This window comes from Sinocyclocheilus anshuiensis, unplaced genomic scaffold (assembly GCF_001515605.1).
Source record: "Sinocyclocheilus anshuiensis isolate Anshui unplaced genomic scaffold, SAMN03320099.WGS_v1.1 scaffold1570, whole genome shotgun sequence".
Lineage (NCBI taxonomy): Eukaryota > Metazoa > Chordata > Actinopteri > Cypriniformes > Cyprinidae > Sinocyclocheilus > Sinocyclocheilus anshuiensis.
The window spans coordinates 568,204-575,135 of NW_015546153.1; positions in this window are offsets into that span (position 1 = coordinate 568,204).

The following is a 6,932-nucleotide window of genomic DNA, read 5'->3' on the forward strand; positions in this document are numbered from 1 at the left end:
TCTGGCTACTGTGTATAGACCACCAGGGCCATATACAGATTTCCTAAAAGAATTTGCAGATTTCCTCTCAGACCTATTGGTTACTGTTGATAAAGCGCTAATTGTCGGAGATTTTAATATTCACGTTGATAATACAAATGATGCATTAGGACTTGCATTTACTGACCTAATAAACTCTTTTGGAGTCAAGCAAAATGTCACAGGGCCCACTCATCATTTTAATCATATGCTAGATTTAATTATATCACATGGAACTGATCTTACTGATATAGATATCGTACCTCAAAGTGATGATGTTACTGACCATTTCCTTGTATCGTGCATGCTGCGTATTACTGATATTAACTATATGGCTCCGCGTTATCGTCCAGGCAGAACTACTGTTCCAGCCACCAAAGACATATTCACAAATAACCTGCTTGATTTATCAACTGCTCTGTGTACCCATAAACACAAATGAACTAGACGAAATGACTAGCAGCATGGGCAGTATCTTCTCTAATACATTAGAAGCTGTTGCCCCTATCAAATTGAAAAGTTAGAGAAAAACGTACTGCGCCATGGTACAACAGTAATACCCATTCTCTCAAGAAAGAAACTCGTAGTCTTGAGCGCAAATGAAGAAAAACTTGGAAGTTTTTAGAATTGCGTGGAAAAACAGTATGTCCAGCTATAGACAGGCTCTAAAAGACAGGATGCTCCTGTGGCTCAGTGGTAGAGCATTGTGTTAGCAGCGCAAAAGGTTGTGGGTTCTTTTCCCAGGGAACACACATACTGGTAAAAAATGTATAGCCTGAACGCACTGCAAGTTGCTTTGGATAAAAGCGTCTGCTAAATGCATAAATTATTATTTTTTTCATCATCAATTTCCGGAAACAGAAAGAGGAACCAGCCCCTCTATACACTGGAGGAGAAATGGTGGAGAGGGTGACCACCTTTAAATTTCTTGGCACACACATCTCCCAGGACCTCGCATGGACTGTAAACGCAACGTCCCTGGTCAAGAAGGCACAACAACGGCTGTACTTTCTGAGGATGCTGAAGAAAACGAACCTGTCTCAGCAGCTGCTTGTGTCCTTTTACCACTGTTCAGTAGGAAGCATACTTTCCCATGGCATTCTGGTGTGGTGTGCTGGTTGCACTATGGCTGAGAAAAAAGCTTTGCAGAGAGTCATCAACTCTGCACAGAAAATCACTGGTGCACAGCTGCCTTCACTTGCTAACATCTACAGCATCAGATGCATCTGACGGGCAAGAAGTATAATAAAGGACTCTTCCCACCCCAGCAACCACCTCTTCACTCTGTTGCCCTCTGGAAGACGCTACAGATCCCTCAAGACACTCCGGAACAGTTTTTATCCATGTGCCATCTTAGAACTGAACTCCCAATTATTAAAAGACATATCACTTAATCACAAGCTTCAAAGGTTGTGGAATACTAAGGACTATACACTTACTACTCATACAGCTACTGGTGTACGTGTGCAATACCCTGTTCTCATATTTATATATGTATTCCTTAATTCTCTTGATTTATTAATATTTCACTCACTACTGTACATATCTGCTACATTTGCACTATACCTATTGTGCACATTTGGTATATATAACTGTTTACATTTGCACTGTCTACTGCACACCTGTTTACATTGCACTGTTTACATTTTCTGTATCATTGTTTTCATTTTGTTAAATGTACATTCTTGTATGTATGTGTGCACTTCAGTGTCAGAGCAAAAATATTTCGTTGTACTGCTGTACAATGACAATAAAAAGCTATTCTATTCTATTCTATTGTATTCTAAAAGCTGCCAGGGCCGAGCATATCTGCAGACTCATAGAAAATAACCAAAACAATCCAAGGTTTTTATTTAGCAAAGAGGCTAGATTAACAAATAACCAGACGCCACCCGATCTAAATATTCCCTCACAGTTTAATAGTAATGACTTTATGAATTTCTTCACTGATAAAATAGATAACATCAAATCTATCAAAGAAGTGCATCAAGTGGAGTGCAAACGGTAAAAGGTCTTGAGGCAGGTGTGACACGCTCTCTATTACGGATTAAAAGTGTAAGTGAGTGTAAACAGTGAGAGATGCTGAGACAGGTGAAAGCAGTTGGTTAATAGTGAATATTGACCTAATGTGCGTACCGTTGTGGCTCCTGCTGTTAGCAGGGGATAATCGCTACATTTGGGGTAAAAAAGACAGAATTATGTATTGTGCCAAGAAGGTTGCACTGTCTGTTCGTTCACACAGGTACGAAACTGATTGGTAGCTGCCTTTAGCGGAGCCTTTACCGATTACCTCCATTGATCAGAGCATTCGGCACGGTCGTCTGTGAGTGACGTCACCTCCCAATACAAACACGCCCCCTAGTATAGTCCCGCCCCCTCACATTGATTGGCAGCTTTCCATGTAGACATCGGAAATTCAAATGCAAAAGGTATTGCGATTCCATTTGAGTTTTGGCAGGTTACATGCGCGACGCAGCGAGAGTGAAAAAGCAGACTGGTAATTAATATTGCTATTTAAATATGACAGGCTCCTAACTCCTAAGACATGGGAAATACAGTTGCAAATGGACTTTCCTTTTTCATTTGAAATTTGGCAGTCACTGTGCGTTCACAAAAGCGAAAATGCAAACGGTAATGCAGGATTTGCAATTGCATTTGGATTATGTCACAATTTATGCGTCCACATATTGAAAACGCAATTGAAAATGCAATTTGCAATTCCTTTTGAAAATTGTCCGGAATATCGTTCTATAGGTGTGTCTTTTGCTGTTTTTTTTTTAAATTGTGACGGTGTCAGCAGATCAGATGGAGGTTGGCAGTTCATTCCACCCAAGAGGAACACAGGGTTCCCATGGGTCTTTAAAAACATAATAAGACGTCTTAAAGATTTTAGGCTTTTAATAATTCTTGAATAGCTCAAATATTCTAAAAAGAAGTCTTAAATATTATTTTCAGTAGACTATTAATGTAGATTAATGCAGATTCACATGGCTGAGTTTAAAGGCAGTGACACTAGACATTTCTCCATTGACATTCATTCATATGCATGTGAATGCAGGAAAACACAAACAGTTTCACATTTCACTGCATAGGAAAATTTTGGGAATTTTCTGACCCTTGAATTCATATGACATGAAGATGAGTAACTAATGAAAGATCAATATGTCTCACAGGGTGATATCTTGACTGAATTCAAAGAAATCAAACTTTAAAGCTGCAAATAGATGATATACCGTCATGTTTTTAATTAAATTCATGTTTGTTATTTATTTACTGACATCATATCACAACCATTGCAGTGGCCAAAATTTCAAAGGCTAAAGTCTTGTGTAATCACAGCTTTAAAGCCTTCTATACACTGCACGATTTTCGGCTGTCCCAGATGAAAGATTGCCGGCGATTTCTGTGATCGTGGCTCCTAAACGTCGGTCCTATATCGTACAGTGAGAGAGGTTCAAAGACAGCCGATGTCACGGTCTTGTGACCAATGATAACCTACGATAATTTTCTGACAGTGTCAGAAATTCAGCATGATCATCGCACAGTGTGTTTGCTGCTACGACCCACGTTTACTGACCAGCCAATAAAAATGCCACATGAAATCAACGTGACACGGTGCTAAAACATAAAACTGCTTACCTCAAGCTCTCATCCCTTCCTCTTTCACCACTTCCATTTTTTTCAGCACACATAAAAAGTACAACTGCCAAAGTGTGATTTATCATGCTCTTTTTGTTTACCACTAGCGCATGCTGATGATGTTTTATTCTTCTATAGTAACGTGCGTCGTAGCCTACGAATCAACAGGTGTCATCATCATACAGTCTGCATGCATGTCGTACCCAAGATTATCAGATCCATGTTGCACAGTATGATTTGCAATGATCTTATAGGATTGCTAAAATTGTGCAGTGTGTAGAAGGCTTAAGGCTTTGAGCAAAGCTTTTCCATTCCCACTTACCAGAGAAAACAGATGCTCCATACCACTCACAATCTCAGGTTCTGAAGTAAAGATTCAGAGAATATAATCAAATCTGTGGAATATTGGAATATTGTTGACTTTGAGAGAGGCATTATTCAAAAGTATCTTCTTTTGTGTTCCACAGAAGACAAAAAAAAATAAAAAATACAAACAGGAGAGTAAGTTTACAGAATTGTCTTTTCTTTTTTTTATGAACTACCCATTTAAGGTCTCTGCATTCTTTGTTTATTGTTCTTTTTTTTCCTTTTTCATTTTTCCCTTTGTAAATAAATACAAAGTTTGATTCAGCCAGCCATCATCAAAGTTCTCACAGATGTCCATTTGACAGTTTTTGTTTAATAAATATTGTTTGTGTACATGTCTGTATGTATGATTAAATATAGCTAATTCTTCCATAACCTCATTTAGTGAAAACTTGTTTAGTGAATACATAATACGTATATTCTGATTCTGATATGTATTTTGTGTGTGTTTGCTCTGGTGTAGAAATATTGTATTAATTTTATTAATTCAAATCTTAAACAGCATTACATTTTATCCTAAAAAATGTGCAGCAACCCTGAAACCGAAACTTTGGGAAATTCCCCTTTAAAAGGAACGACAATATGACACAACAACAACCTGTTGCAGCAGTCAAATACATGTTTTGAAAAATAGCACAGACAAAAATGAGAATATATGGCTTTTTGCTATATTTTTAGGTCACACACAAATACACACGTTTATATAAATATTATATATAATTATATATAAATACAGTAGTTGTTCTACAATTTAAATAAATGAAAACTATAACTTTCCAATGAACAGAAGCAGGAAATGACTGATGAAGGAGCATTGTGCTCTAGAATCAAAATGATAATTTTTGTCTGCATTACATTAATATCCACCGTATTATGCAGTTACATTACTTTTCTATTTGTTGTATATTTATATTTAAATTAAAAAAACAAACAAACAAACATACAATAAAAACCCCCAAAAAACATACCTTTATGAATTAGTAAGGATTAGTAACGGTACTTTTGCCCCTAGCACTGATGGACATTTAGAACCTTAGACATTTTATTTACATTTTTGTGATCAATGTTTAGACTATTAGGTCCACAACCTTCACTATATTTATTCATTTTATTGATTATGAACCGAAGCTGAATAACGACATTACTGCCTTCTGTAAAACCGCTGATAGCTGAATTGAATTTCTTTCAAAATAGATGAATTGCACACTCTTACTGATCTAAGCTGAATCAACACTGAACTAACTTGAGCTAAATAATGTCACTGTTGTCTTTTAGAGCTGCTTTACAGCAGAATCTGAACTGTCTCCATAGTTGAGATTGTTCCATAATTGATTCTGTTATTTTCCTGTTTATCTCTGTGAAGCTGCTTTGAATCAATCTGCATTGTATAAATTGCTATAGAAACAAAGATGATTTGACTTGATTATATCAGCGGATCTCAAACATTTTGACTCAAAGGTCCCACGATACTCTAACGCCCCACAATTCATTCAATGATTCCAGAAGTTTCAAGAAAAACTTCAATAAAAACAATAATTATTATGGGAAAAAAAGAAATAAGATTTCAGATCTTTATTTTTTTATTTGAATTTACTTTAGAGTTAGATAATTTTAATATATTAATATTAATAATTAATTAATTTAAATACTTTTAAGTCATCCTGTGGAAGTTTGCTACAATACAAGATTCTTAAATTTGTAATCCCACACCAGTTGCCCCTTAAACATAGAAAATATATTCCCTTATATATGAATGATCAATAGGTTAATTGATTTAACGATATATTGAAAATATATAGAATAATATCTTGTTAATATGTTACAATATATTGAATAATACATAAGGATTTGCTACATTTCATGTTGAAAAATATGCGACAATATATTTATTTATATATATCACAATGTAATTTTATATTCAGTAATACACTTTATAACATATAGACGTACATGTGATAAGATATGGTACTGCGTGTGTATGAATATATTGAATATATATTTACTCATACAGTATATACACACACATATGTCTCAAATTGTAGCTTTTTTATTTCTTACAAATTGTACATTTGTGAATTTCTGTCATGATGGTTCTTTTCCATAACATTGTGGTAATAAAGAGTTAGTTAATGCTTTAAATTTTATTTGTATGATGGGGAAAATCACTTTGATAAAGCAAAGATGCCTACATATAATAATATGTAATGTTTGTATTTGTTACTGAGCTGACAAAAAGAACGCGTGACAAAAGAACGAATGACTCAGATGGAGTGGAGAAGTAAACTAACAGACTGCATAGCCTGAAGAAATTAATTGATGCTTTCTGTTTCTCATAATTTGGCCTTGGTTAAATTATATTTATATATTTTTCCTCATTCAAAATGTGATCAACATCACGTAAGTATATGTGTTGGGGAATTTGGCTGTTAACATGTAACAATTCAATTATATTCTACTGAAATAAGCGAAATGGCTTGAACAAAAGATTTGTTCATTTTGATGAATGAGATTCAGAGATCTAAGTCAGCAAAATGATCCGAACTTCCCATCACTAGCACGTGCTTAAGTATTTAGAGTGCACAAACATTACATTTGAAGTAAAGTAATATATATTCTTACTGGTGTTTGGCCAATCGTCATCCTCACCACAGGCTCTACTCTTCAGCACAACAGTAACCCCACAAACTTACACATACCAGAAACCCTTTTAAATTCCAAAATAATGCAACATTAAACACTAACAGATCTCCCCTATAATAATATTGAGCAAAAACACATGAAATAACACTCGATTTTAACATTTACTCTCCTTCAACAGTCAGAATGAAGGATACCCTTACGAAACAAAAATATATGGTTATATAGATTAACTTTTATAAGTTTTTTTTTTTTTTGGGGGGGGGGGGGGG